This window comes from Capricornis sumatraensis, chromosome 1 (genome assembly GCF_032405125.1).
Source record: "Capricornis sumatraensis isolate serow.1 chromosome 1, serow.2, whole genome shotgun sequence".
In the NCBI taxonomy this organism is placed as follows: Eukaryota; Metazoa; Chordata; class Mammalia; order Artiodactyla; family Bovidae; genus Capricornis; species Capricornis sumatraensis.
Genome location: NC_091069.1, coordinates 37,206,777 through 37,221,661, shown reverse-complemented (window position 1 = coordinate 37,221,661; position 14,885 = coordinate 37,206,777). Strand labels below are relative to the sequence as shown.

General features: G+C 45.4%; 1 protein-coding gene across 1 annotated transcript in view; it reads right to left on the bottom strand.

Annotated features, from left to right (window-relative positions):
• Positions 1 to 2,095, bottom strand: part of LCLAT1 (lysocardiolipin acyltransferase 1) — a 185,709-nt gene extending 183,614 nt beyond the window's left edge. The window contains exon 1 of the mRNA XM_068982227.1: positions 2,003 to 2,095. The gene's annotated coding sequence lies outside the window, so the exon portion shown is untranslated. The remainder of the gene's footprint in view (positions 1 to 2,002) is intronic.
• Between the last annotated feature and the right edge of the window lie 12,790 nt (positions 2,096 to 14,885).

The window sequence follows — 14,885 nt, the reverse complement described above, 5'->3', positions numbered from 1 at the left end:
TGTTTTAAAAAAAACTAACCCAGCCTAACTTGGCACTGCCTTCTCCTTTGCCTAAAGCTCCTTCCCCCTTTACTTTGCAATCAGCTCCCTTTCTTTCTAAGACAGGACCACAGTACAGCGACTGTTACCTGCTACATATTCCTGCGGCTCTCTGTACCCACCCCAACTATACTTGAGTCCTTATCACCTGCATTAGTGAATCAAACTTCTCTGTCTCACTCAGGATCAGCAATTAATCTTTATATCCCAAGGACTTGGCTGGGCAGTTCCACCAAGGCTCAATGAAAGAACCAATGTTACCTTTTTTCTATAAACAGAAACCAGAAAAATACATCAAAGCAATAAATCTTAACATCTAACATAAATTATGTTGTAAAAGTCATCTGGCAAAGTACTCTTTTGAAGAGTTTAATAAAAACTTAAAACCTTCTTCAATTATTGATTTGTGCTTCCTCATATATCATGACAAGCCTTTGCTCAAATAAGGGACTGACACAAATGGACAAAATTTCATTTCTGTCAGACCTTACAGCCCTTCTATAAGGGCTTCCCTGGTGGTGCAGAGGTTAAAGCGTCTGCCTGCATTGCAGGAGACCTGGGTTCAATCCCTGGGTCGGGAAGATCCCCTGGAGAAGGAAATGGCAACGCACTCCAGTGTTCTTGCCTGGAGAATCCCATGGACGGAGGAGCCTGGTAGGCTGCAGTCCATGGGGTCGCAAAGTGTCGGACATGACTGAGCGACTTCACTTTCACGTTACGTTCCTGAGCTTAAACTGAATGTCAGTCTGATACTGAGCAGGGCCCTGTTGGGCTCCTGGGCATGGAGACCTCTTTTGTTCCCCATTCCCTGTAGGCAAGATTCCGGCCCCCCATGACCTTCTCTGAGTTCCAAAGGGCAGGAGGAACAGCAAGGGTAACCACCTGAGGCAAAGATTAAAGGGAACAGAGAGGCTCATCAAGATTAGGAGATAGACCTGCTGAGACCCTGTACATACCCCTCATCTTGTTAGCAACCCCCGCCGTTTTGAAACTTCTCAGAAGATGTAAATACAAGACTGTTACCGCCTTGATCCTTATCACAAACTGCTGTCTGACTACATAACCTCTCCTGCTATACTGAGCTCCTGCTTTGCCTCCTGGCAAAGTAATAAAGCTAACCCTTTCTTTCTCTTCCATAATTCTGTCTCTCTATTTCTGTCTGGTTTTGGTGCACAGAGTGCCAAGATTTTGGCAACAAATCCTCAATTGTACACGCAGCCACGTGCACGTGGAATAGAGCTAAAGAACTTCGAAGGCAGGGGCAATGCCCCCGGGGAACCCACCTGAACCCAGAAAGTACAAGGAGGAAGACTGTCTCCCCCAACACCTAAGCGCCCAAACTTTTTACTTCTTCTCTTCCAATGGAGAAGCAGGAGCTCAGACACTCGCCTTAATGATCGGACTTGACATCAGCTCCTCGTTGGGGCCTACCCTTCCTTTCGTGGCACTGTCCCTCTGTCACCTACAAGCAGGCGCCTGGAGGATACAGATAAGCCAGTTCCAGCCCCTGCCTTCTCCAGTTCACATCTAAGCCTCGCACGTGGCGGCCACTTGGGACCTTTTGTACATCCGATTTAACAGTGAAAGGCTGGACTGTGTTCGCAACGGTGCAGCTCCTGGACTCGCCCAGGTCTGTAGCAGGGACGTGTTGGTGCGCTTTCTGTAAACACCGAGCAAAGCGGCCCATCGAGCCGGCCGAGCGGGTCTGTGGCCCTCGACGCCTCCGCCAGCCTCCGGGAATCGCTTCCCCACGCCTCCTCTCACCTGAGCCGGTGGCACAGCCACCCGCATCCGGACCCCAATTCCCCGTCAAGTGACCGTTACAGGCGGTCGCATCCCGGGGAGGCCCGCGGTCCAGGGAAGAGCCATGGGACTGCTCCCCCTCCACCAACCGGGGATCCCCCGACCGCCGCCGCCATTTTCCCGGCGCCGGAACCCCCACCTGACGGCTCCAGCTTCTTACCTGTGGCCAGCAGAGGACTACGCGCGACGCAGTGGAGAGCGCGTGGGTGAGCTGCAGAATCCGTGGAGGTCACAACCTGGGTGCAGAACCCGCCGCTAATTCATCCCGAAGCAGGAGGCGTCGGGCCCGTCGCCCTAGTAATGCGTCCAGACAGGCTTCATCCTGATTGGCTGTGAGCGCCATGACGCAGCGGCGTCCCCGGCTGCGTGGGAAGCCCGGGTCCCCGGAGCCCCGCCCCTGCTCCCGGCCTGGGGCTTCCCGAGGCCAGACACTGAGGGCTCCCTTAAAGGGACCACCTTCATTTCTCCATCTGGCCTCCAGAAGAGAGACTTAGAGAGCGAGGGGGTGTAGGGGCGACTAGCAATAAGAAATAGGAAATCTGAAGGTCATTTTCCCTCTAACCCCTCGAGTTTCAGAGTGACAATAGAAATCTGGGGAGCTTAAACTGTGTACTGTGGGAAAATGTATGACCTAAAAATTGGGAACTGAGTTTTCCTGGAGGAACATACTGAGGACTTAAGCCCAGGAGGCAGCCTTTCATATCGCTCTGAGGGGCTGTTCAGAAGAGAAAAGCGAGGAGCCAGGATATTTAGGAACTTATTTGCAACAAAAACTAGGTAGTCGGAATATTTAAAAAAAAAATTACTGTTAATTAAAAGCCAGACAGCTTAAATTAATGAAGTTAGCACTTGTCTACTTATGGAAAGACGCAAGAGTCTGGGCTCACTGAAATAGTTCCTCCGACAGGCGCCTTAACTATCTGGGCGCGTTGGGGGTGGTGGGCAGTGGCTGATGGCCACAACATCCTGTCTTTACTGATATGGCTGGTGGTACTGTTTGTCCACAAAGCCTAACCTACAGAGGCAGATCAGTAATAGAACCAGTTCTAGAATTCAGGTTCGTGACGCGCAGCACCAAGCTCTCCCTAGCATGAAGTTTTCCCAGTCAGAGGGAAACTTTACCTCCTTTGAGCATCCCTCACAGAAGGCTTTCACTGCCACTTTCTGTCCTGAGACATCTGTTCCTTAACCTACTAAACTCTAAAGCTCCATGATGTTGGGGACTGCAGTTAAGCCTTTTTTCATTTCCTGCATAGGAATAAATTTAACTACCCATCACACACTTAGCCACTTTACCTATGTTTATGGACTTTGTTCATTTATTCATCAGAGTACAGAGGGGAAAGAATTTTTTTTCAAAATACAGAATTCCTGTCCTCACAAAATATGGAGTGTAACAATAATGAACATCTAGGTGTGGGATGCATAGCTCCAATATAGCTAAATTATACTCCGTTGGAGTTCCCTGGTGGACCAGTGGTCAGGACTTTGTTCTCTCACTGCTGAGGCCTGGGTTTGATCCCTCATCAGAGAACTAAGATCCCACAAGCCACAGGGTCCACCAAACAAACAAAAAATTATACTCCAAACTCTCTGTGAATCAAAAGTTTACATGTTCTTTTTCTAAAATCAGCTTCACAAACTCTCCAGTTTTATTCAGAAATATTGAAATTTGAAATTGTGTTAGAAAATGAAGATTAAACAACAGAGGGAAACACCAAGACAGAAGCCAGCTCTATCAATTACCCCTGTGACCTTAAGCCTCATTTTTAAAAAAATCTTTAATATAAGATTGCTAGGAAAAAAAGTTATCTAAAGTCTTACCTCCTCCGCTCACCCCGACAAGTTTTTTAATTTGTTGTTATTAGAGGCCAGGGGGGAAATCCTGAAAGCCTTGGAGATGGATTTTTGAAAAAAGGAATTATATAATAGTTTATCTTTGCATCTTTGTAACTCCTAGAATAAACAGTGCCAACTGATGAAGAACTGACTTCTGACATCAAGTCAGAACATTAACTGACTTGATGAATCATCCTGGCTTCTTCTCTATCTCAATTCCCTAGCCTTAGGAGTTTTTGAGGAATGGAGCAGTGGAACCTGAAGGAAAAGGGTCAAAACTGTAGAGACCAAAGGCATTAGCTCTTGTTTACCACGTGTGTGGCTTTTCCACACCAAGCTATTCTCCAATGCTCTGTGGACACGCACTGAGTGTTCTGCAAGGTAATTCAGTTTTGACACTCACAACTCCAAAGTAGTGCAGACCCCAGAGGTTCAAGGCTTAGTTCTGCAACTCTGCTCCCTACTTCAAATGCCAGTGGGAAGTCTAGACCTTGGGTACTTCTGACAAACTGGCTGTAAATCAGGACATCCCACAATACCCTGCTCAGGGTCCAGTTTGCTAGAACAGATCACAGAACTCAGGAGAACGCTTTACTTCTGTCTACTGGCTTATTCTAAAGGATACAGCTCAGAACAGTCAAATGGAAGAGAGGCATAGGGCAAGGTCTGGGCTGTGGCAAGGGGACTCAGCTTCCATTCCCCCTCTGGGTGTGTCGCACTCCCAGCACTCCGGTGTTCACAAGAACCAGGAAGCTCTCAGAAACTGTTGTCAGTGTTTTTTTTTATGGAGATTTCATTCAGTTCAGTTCAGTCACTCAGTCGTGTCTGACTCTTTGCTACCCCATAGACTGCAGCACACCAGTCCTCCCTGTCCATCACCAACTCCTGGAGTTTTCTCAAATTCATATCCATTCAGTCGGTGATGCCATCCAACCATCTCATCCTCTGTCATCCCCTTCTCCTGCCTTCAATCTTGGCATAATTGATGAAATCACTGACCGCTAATGATTAACTCAATCCCTGCCCGGGAGGTTGAAGGGTGGAGTTGAAAGTTTCAAGCCTCCAATCTCAGAGTTTGTTCCTCTGGCAATCAGCTTCCCTCCTCCCAGAGTCAATTCATTAGCTTAAACACAGGCTCAGAGAAGCTTGTTATAAATACCAAAAGACCCTCATAAACCCCTTTGAAATGGAGCAGGACTCTGTAGTCCTTCCCTACCATAACCTTCACCTGCCTTTTGTCTGAGGAAAAACTTTAAATAATAAGTTTAATCAGAAAAGTGAGGAAAATGCAGAAACAAAGAAAAACAGCCGAAGAAGACCAAATAATAATAGGCTAGTCATTATGCAGTCAAGGATGTTTATTTCCTTCTTAAGGGCTATAGATAATATTCTGAGCCATACCCTATGAGCTGTTGTATAGATACTGAAACCCCTACCAGGTGGAAGGAGTTAACTACCTGGTGACCAGCCTGTAGCCATGACATAAGCTGCCACAATTCTGAGAACTGGCTTCAAGGAAATGGGAACAAACCAGCCCTGAAATGAAAGATTAATTGTACTTAATCAAGATGATGCTTCAGACCACCAGTGATCGCGTTCAAATAACTGTCAGAGCTGACTATGCTGTTTCTGCATGTACACCCCCACACCCACCCCTCTCTATAGGTCTATAAAACTGGTGGTGATTTAGTCGCTAAATCATGTCCAACTCTTGCAACCCCATGGGCTGTAGCCCACCAGGCTCCTCTGTCTCTAGGGTTTTCCAGGCAAGAATACTGGAGTGGGTTGCCATTTTCTTCTCCAGGGGATCTTCCTGACCCAGGCAGATTCTTTACCCACTGCTCAGGGAATTCCCTGTCTATAAAACTGTTATCCCCTAATTGTCAGAGTGGGGAGTAGGCCTTTGGACAGGTCTCTGCCCTCCCCCACCCGCTAGTCCCAGCCCATCCAGCACCAAGTCTAATCATTGGACCACCAGTGTAGATGCTTTTCAAATGTGTATGTTTCTCTCCCCCAGTTGGTTCAGCCATTCTCCAGAACTGTAATGGGCTGCGCTGTGTCTCTTCTTTTGGGTCTTGCCAGAGACTCCAGTTGGCCTTTTCTCTACCACAGATACTTCTAGTATCGTGAGATGTGCCAAGTGATAGAGCACAAATCACAGGACTGCTTGTAATGAGGCTGGACCTGCTACTGAGTCCTTTATGGATCTGAGCCCTTCTTAAAACTAGAAACCTTCCACCTTAACCTGAAGAGATCTACCAAGCACTCTTTCTTAGTGGTAGAAGGTAAGTTGTCCTTTACTGTGGAGAAAAATCTCTGGCATGCCTTTGACCATTGGACCTCTTGACCATCCACACAAAGTCTGTGCTCTAGAGAATAGTATTGTACCAAGGTTGGGCTTCCCCCAGTGGTGCTAGTGGTAAAGAACCCACCTGCCAATGCAGGAGATATAAGAGATGCGGGTTTGATCCTTGGGTCAGAAAGATCCCCTGGAGGGCATGGCAATCCACTCCAGTATTCTTGCCTGGAGAATTTCATGGACAGAGGATCTTGGTGGGCAAGAGTCCATAGGATCGCAAAGAATGAGAAATGACTGAAGCACGGCCCAGCAACAAGGTTATTTTCTTAGTTTTGATATATGTTCTATGCTTATATTAGATGTTAATATAAAGGCAAGCTGGGTAAAATGCTTGCAGAAATCTGTGTTCTTCTTGCAATCTCTCCTCTCAATCTAAAATTATCTCAAAATGTTAAAAGTAATAATTGCCATTTAAAATTTTCATCAGTGTAGCAGGCTTCTGAATTTTTATGGGGCTTATTCCGGATTACTTGCATTGCTTGCTTGTCAGGCCCAAGCAACATGCTATTTCGCTATGATGGACTAATGTGATGTTCTGTGGAATGGCCAGATGGCCTGGGTCCCTTTGGAATGTATTCTGACAGAAAACAGGAAAATAAACATAGCCCTGGAGCAAGACTATAAAAGTAGAATTGTGTTCTTGCCCACGTGAATGTTATCTTCCTCTGAACGTTGTTGTGGTTTACTACTTGGTTGGGGCAGAGGTGACACAGTTCCAGGGGCTTTACTTGGCTTTTCCTACTACAGTAGCTCTCACTCTACAGACTGTTGGTCTAAGTACCGATGTGAGGATCCTGGCAACTTCTAAGTGCATCCATTCCAATCATACATTTGGGAATCAAGGACATGACCACCAGTTTGATAAAAGAAGCCAGTGAGCCCACTCTGAGACAGACCTGGGTGAAGTCTCCATTTATTATCTGATTCCAATATGCCCCTCCTCTAATAGGAGGGCCTACTGGTGCTTCGGACTCCTGGGTATCCTCATCAACTTAGACCCTGTATCCAACATCCCTCAAAATATTAGATTAGTCCTCTTTCCCATCCAAGAAAATAACCATAAATCACTTTGGAGAAGAACTGAAAAAAAATCTGTACACACTTGCCCTAGTGTTCCATGTTCTTTCTCATAGACACGTAGTCTTTCCTTTGGTTCATGCATTCTAGGTTTGAGTACAGGCTCAGGTCTTTAAATCATGCAAGTTATTATAACTTTTCATTGGAATAATGTTGACCCCAGCCTTCTACTATTAATCTCTTCTTATTGTGTGTTACCAGTCTATTCTTAAGGAAATCAGTCCTGAATATTCATTAGAAGGACTGATGCTGAAGCTGAAACTCCAATACTTTGGCCACCTGATGCAAAGGACTGACTCATTTGAAAAGACCCTGATGCTGGGAAAGATTGAGGGGAGGAGGAGAGGGGGACGACAGAGGATGAGATCGTTGGATGACATCACCGACTCGATGGACATGAGTTTGAGTAAACTCCAGGAGCTGGTGATGGACAGGGAGGCCTGGCGTGCTGCAGTCCATGGGGTCACAAAGAGTTAGACACCACTGAGTGACTGAACTGAACTGATTGTGTGTCAATCAGTATCCTTTCTGTCTACCCATCTATCTTGTCCCTTGAAATACTGCATTCTACTAGACATTGCCATCAATCAGGCTGATCCTTACTGTCCACTATGGTAATCAGGTCACCACTGCTTCTCGTAGTTGTCTCTACTATGCTAGGATCCTGTCCTCTCCACTGCTGCTAGATCTTATTCTGTAAAAGCATGAGCCCTGAGCTGCAGAGGACAAACACAGCTGAGCTTCTCAATGATGCTGGTCCCCTTTCCAGGGCATTTGCTATCACCTGGACAGTTATCCAGGCCCTCCTGAAGAAGAGACTCAACTGAAAGCTTTCTGGTCTTGTTTGGTAGATGCATTTTAGGATGCTTGTTTCCTGGAATTTTTTGATTCCCACATCCATATTCTGCTATGACTGTTCCGGCAACTCTGCTTTATTTAATGTGGTCATTGCTTTTCCCAGCTTCCAAGTACCATGCCAGCAGTATATGAGAACTGAGTCCTAGAGCTCCTACCATGTTCTTAAATGCTATGTCATGGGAATAGGACGCATTGGCAAATTCCTCTGAACTAGCTTTATGTGCTCTGTGCCCTTAATCCAGCGCCTCAGTTTCTATGCGTAGGCAGAATGTAGTCTGGTGGGTCAGGACCTACAGCCCCTGTGGCATAGAATCCTTTCTCTTCCTTATAGCTCCAGAACTTGCCTGGTGAGGCCAAGGTGAGATCTGACCCATTTTAAGTAAGGGTTGCCTCTTTCTTCCAACAAGGCAGAGAGACCTACTTCTGCCGGCCCAGACAGCTTAGAGAATCTGAAGTTTTAGGATTCTCAAGTACATCTACTCAGATATCCCATTCCCAGATTTCAAGGTTTTTCCCTCGCTTTATTCAGATATAATTGACATATAACACTATGTCAATTTAAGGTATACAATGTGATGGTTTGCCATACACATATATTGCTGAAATGATGACCACCAGAAATAACTGGCCCATCTCCCACCTCACATAGTTATCTTGTGTGTGTGGTAAGAACTTTTTGAAAATCTACCCTCTTAGCAACTTTCAAGTATACAGGTACAGTATTGTGAATGATAGTCACCAGGCTGTATATTAGCCCCCCAGAGCTTATTTATCTTATAACTGGAAGATTATACCCTTTTACCACCTTCACCTCTTGCTGCACATCCCTCCCCTGATCTCTGGCAGTCACCAATCTACTCTGTTTTTATGAGTTCAGTCATTTTTAGATTTCACATATAAGTGAAATCATACAGTATTTGTCTTTCTCTATCTTACTTTTTTTTACTTAGCATAATGCCTTCTTTTATGTTGTTGCAAATGGCAGAATTCCCTTCTTTTTATGGCTAGATAATATTTTTAATGTGTGTGTGTATATATATAAAATATATATATATATGTTTTATATATATATAACAGTTTCTTTATCCATTCATCTGTTAGTGGACCCTTAAGTTGCTTCCATGTCTGGGCTATTATAAATAATGCTGCAATGAACATGGGGGTATAGATATATCTTTGAAACAGAGGTTTCATTTCCTTTGGATGTATAACCAGAAGTAGGTTGTTGGATCATGTAGTAATTCTATTCTTAATCTTTTGAGGAATCTCCATACTCCATATCATACTGCATACTGAATCTCCATAACAACTGCATCAGTTTACATTCCCACAACAGGGCACCAGGCCTCCCTTTCTTCACAACTTGGCCAGCACTTATCTCTTGTCTTCTCAGGGTTCTACTTGTTTCCTGTCAAGGTGGTGACCTTGACATTGGTGATTTACCAAGCAGAGACGACAGGCTTCTCTGAACTTCTGTCACTCTTACAGCTACGCTCTATGTCTGATCTTCAGCCCTGGCTGTCCTCTGGCTGTAGATGGTGAGAATCTCTTTAAATGCTTCTGTAAGAAGCCTTGGGGGAACTTTCCCTGGTTGTCCAGTGGTTAAGATCCCATGCTTCCAATGGACAGAATGCAGGTTTGATCCTTGGTTAGGAAACTAAGATCCCACATGCCACACAGCCAAATAAATAATTTTTTTTTAAAAAAGCCTTCAGACTCATACACATTGCTTGCTTAGCAATAGTCACCCATTTCCACAGTCCTTGTAGATACTAATTTGCTCCATATCTCTCAAACCCCAGGGACTTTTCACCAGCCAGTGAATCCTTTTCCACCTGCGTCCTTTTCTGGCTCACCAGAAGCAATGTGCCATACCACAGCACATCAGAAACAATCAATATTCCACCTATAACCAGTGACTGATGGATCCTCATCACCACCCTGCCATCAAATGGTTTATCTTCAGAATTCCATCTTTAGAGTCTGTTTTCTAGAACCAGCTCTCTTAAGACTTCCTAGAAGCAGGACCTAAGGCAAGTACCCTTGTACAGATTATTCTTTGAAGTATTGCTCTCAAGAGCAGGGGAGTAATAGAAGCAGGAGAAAAAATTGAGAATCTAGTCTCACCAGGAGACTAACTTCAGCCTGATCTAATAGAAGTTCTGGAGCGTGAATTATACCACAGGGTTATTCAACTTTGAGATAGGGGTCCAGGCATCAACTGCACCTGAGAGTAGGGTGCATAACCAACTGAGTAAGGCACCTCCGTTTTGGCTGCAAGGAGCCCAGGGACAGCTGTGAGCCATCAGCTGCCAGTGGTCACAGCAGCTGGGCGACCAGTGCCCCATCTGAGTAGAGCACCAACAATATCCACTCTAGATACAACATAAATACTAAGTAAATGTGAGTTTTTTCGGAGCTTCGCTGGCACTCCAAAGGCTAAAACAGCACTGCCACTGCAGGGAGTGTGGTTTCCATCCCTGGATGGGCAACTAAGATCCCACAAGCCATGCGGAGAGGCCAAAAAAAAGAGAGAGAGAGAATACATCTATGATCAAATATGCCCAGAATATCTGGGAAGGCTCTGCAAGAACCACAGCTGTAGTTGCCTCTGGGAAGAGAAACTGGACGCAGCACATGGACACATCATGATATTTCCTTTCATACGGACAGCATTTTAGCCAGATGTATGTGTTACCATTTTAATTTAAGGAAGGAGAAAGTGAAAAACCCCTTTGAGGTGCCTATGAGCTTAAGAGATGGGGTTAACCTTCTCTGCTGCCCAGAAAAGTCATTTTCACCAGAGGTTTCTGAATCCTCCCTGACTCCTGCAACAGAGTATCATAACTGATGGATTTCTCAGCCTTATGAGCCATCGACTTAACAATCAGATTAAATAGGGCACTCTCTGCAGTGCTCAGAGAGGCCCTGTGACAAGCAAGGAATCCCAATTCCTCGTTCTATTGCTTTTTTATTATTATTGGGGTACTCTCTATGCCTGTGTAACGGCTTCCTCCTCTTCAAAACGTGAGAGCAATAAGGTGCAAAACATGTGCTCAATAACAGACCTCAGAAAAGAGCCAAGTGAGCTGCAGCCAATAACACTGGGACGGCTCTTCAGTGGTAATGAGTAGAGGGAACAGGCAGCCCAGAGCTGGCAGAGGCCACAGATACTGAGCTGAAGGCTTAGAGCTTCTACCCGCAGTCTCCCTATGGCTGGGACTTAGCATCCTCTGTGTTACCCAGTGATTTTCTGGAATTCAAAAGATATTTGAAATCCAAGGTTTTGATTTCCTGAGAAGGCAGCCAAGTCTTTGGTAGTTTGGGAGGAACCTTGGTGCTAAAAGGAGTACCTTAGAAGTGACAATTTTGCATTAACACAGACCAGTGGTGGAAATGAATTCTGATTATTCTCTTTTTGCTCCTCTAACTGCTTCCCCTATCCCCACCCCCACATATTATGCCAAGGACTTATCCAGCTTACATCTCCTGGCTCCCTGGTCTTTTGTCTCTGGCAGAGTTAAGCCAAGGTGAGGCTGGAAGGAGTCTGCAGGGTGGACTGAGAAAGAGAAGAGAGTTGCTCTCTTGACTCCCTCCCTCCCTCCCTGTGGGATTAGACGGTGGAGGTGGCTTCATACACTACTTAAGGCCTGGCGTGCTACAGTCCATGGGGTGGCAAAGAGTCAGACATGACTGAGCAACTGAACTGAACTGAAGGCCACCTCTCTTCTCCTTTGCTTCCACTGTGGCTCAGCTGATAAAGAATCCACCTCCAATGCGGGAGACCTGGGTTCGATCCCTGGGAATATCCCCTGGAGAAGGGAAAGGCTACCCATTCCAGTATTCTGGCCTAGAGAATTCCATGCAAAGAGTCAAACAGGACTGAGCAACTTTCATTTTCACTTCTCTCCTACAGCTCAGCTTTTAGGAGTTCTGGGCCTCACTCCCTCCTTTTCCCTAGAGCAAGGCTTACTGTTTGGCAAACTAATTTATTGTATCTAGCCCCAGGATGCTTCATCATTGGCTGATTACACCTTTGTTCAGTTCAGTTCAGTTGCTCAGTCATGTCTGATTCTTTGCAACCCCATGAATTGCAGCATGCCAGGCATCCCTATCCATTACCAACTCCTGGAGTTCACTCAAATTCATGTCCATCGAGTTGGTGATGCCATGCAGCCATCTCATCCTCTGTCGTCCCCTTCTCCTCCTGCCCCCAATCCCTCCCAGCATCAGGGTCTTTTCCAATGAGTCAACTCTTCGCATGAGGTGGCCAAAGTATTGAGTTTCAGCTTCAACATCAGTCCTTCCAATGAACACCCAGGACTCATCTCCTTTAGGATGGACTGGTTGGATCTCCTTGCAGTCCAAGAGACTTTCAAGAGTCTTCTCCAACACCACAGTTCAAAAGCATCAATTCTTCGGCACTCAGCTTTCTTCACAGTCCAATTCTCACATCCATACATGACCATTGGAAAAACCATAGCCTTGACTAGGCAGACCTTGGCAAAGTAATATCTCTGCTTTTGAATATGCTATCTAGGTTGGTCATAACTTTCCTCCCAAGGACTAAGCATCTTTTAATTTCATGGCTGCAGTCACCATCTGCAGTGATTTTGGAGCCCAAAAAAATAAAGTCTGACACTGTTTCCCCATCTATCTGCCATGAAGTGATGGGACCAGATGCCATGATCTTCGTTTTCTGAATGTTGAGCTTTAAGCCAACTTTCTCACTCTCCTCTTTCACTTTCATCAAGAGGCTTTTTAATTCCTCTTCACTTTCTGCCATAAGGGTGGTGTCATCTGCACATCTGAAGTTATTGATATTTCTCCTGACAATCTTGATTCCAGCTTGTGCTTCATCCAGCCCAGGGTTTCTCATGATGTACTCTGCATAGAAGTTAAATAACCAGGGTGACAATATACAGCCTTGACACACTCCTTTTCCTATTTGGAACCAGTCTGTTGTTCCATGTCCAGTTCTAACTGTTGCTTCCTGACCTGCATACAGGTTTCTCAAGAGGCAGCTCAGGTGTTCTGGTATTCCCATCTCTTTCAGAATTTCCCATAGTCTATTGTGATCCACACAGTCAAAGGCTTTGGCGTAGTCAATATACACCTTTGTAGTAATGCCTTTAACTCTCTCCAGTCATTCCTTCTGTTTCTTGCTATAACCCTAACTGATATATTGATGAACTGAAATCTCACTTAGGCTAAAAAAATTAAAATGCAAGAAAGCAAATCTAGCCACTCATCCAACACAGAACTTTCTCCTGATGGGTGGTTTAGTCACTAAGTTGTGTTCAACTCTTGTAACCCCATGAACTGTAGCCACCCCCCCCCCCCGCCCCCACTGCCAGTTTCCTCTGTCCACGGAATTTCCCAGGTAAGAATATTGGAATAGGTTGCCATGTCCTTCTCCAGGGGATCTTCCAAACCCAGGAACTGAACCCAGGTCTCTCGCATTGCAGGTGGATTCTTTACCAACCAAGCCACCAGGGAAGCTCACCTTTCTATTATTTAAAGCAAACTCTCTATATCTGTAGAGAATGCTTTCAGCCAAAAGTATCATCAAATTCAATTTGCAATGGCTTAAGCCACAAGGATATTTATTGTTACTTAATTTGAACTATAGAGGTAAGCAGTCTCCTAATTTGTTCTGTAACTCAAGGATGGCAGCAAGGACCCAGGTTCTTTCCATCTTTCTGCTTTGCCAGCGTAAAGTATGTTGACTTTACATTTTCATGGTTGCTGCCTCATAGCCACAAGATGATTGCCACAACTCCAGGCATCACAGTCACATCCAGGGGCAGGAAATAGTAAACAGAGGAGCAGGTGTTCTCCTTGTGAGTCTTTATCTTTTTCTCCTGGAAGAAATCTCCTTTCCAGAAATTTCATAACAAATGTCCCCAATTGTCTCACTAGCCAGAACTTCGTCACATGGCCACCTCTACAAAGAAAGTATGCAAGTATCTGGCACCCTAGTCTTTGTATGGGGAGCTGTCAAAAGAAAGGTGGGGTTGGGAATAGAAATTGAGCAACCAGCCAAGGGTCTGTCACATCCTATGCTGCAGGTAAACTTTCAGCCCAGTGTCATTCTCTGAGAAATTACTTATGCTATCTTCCAAAAAGAAATGCCTGTTACCTCTTGTCTGTTGTTTCTCTAAATAGTTTAAGACCCAACTTTAAGACCCAATTCAAGTTCTTTCAACATCTATTTATGACCTTCATTGAATTATACCCCTGATGTCCTCATAATCTGCTTGGGAAGGCCACCCAGAAAACTGTACTTAATACATTTTCTTATCTTCTGCGTTCCTGATGTGCTGGCATCTGAGGCCTCATTCCTAGAGATAGCGAACAGCTAGCCTGGGAGTGCTTTCTATGTGGGATTCCATGGTGGCTCAGTGGGAAAGGATCCCCCTGCAATGCAGGAATTGCAGAAGTTGTGTGTTCTGTCCCTGAGTTGGGAAGATCCTTTAGAGGTGAGCACGGCAACCCATTTAAATATTCTTGCCTGGAGAATCCCATGGACAGCAGACCCTGGCGGGCTTCAGTGCATAGAATCACAAGGAATGGGGAACGCACATACTTTTTATATGTAAACCAGCCATCCAGGGCTTACTCTGACCTGCCTCAACACACAAACATACACACACACACACCCTTACATCCAACTCTAGGCAATTTTCCCTTCCCTAATCCCCCAAGACCAGGTACCAGACTAGTTGAGACAGCCCAAATCCCCCAGAGCCTGCTGAAATTATTCAAACCAGCCAATCCTAAACCACTTATCCTATCTCCCCCATTCCTTCCCAAGGAAACCACAATAAGGGCTTTTGCCCACCTTGTCTTCCACCACTCCGACTCCTGACTGAATCAGGTACTTCCCCATGTAGCCGCCCCTCCTCTT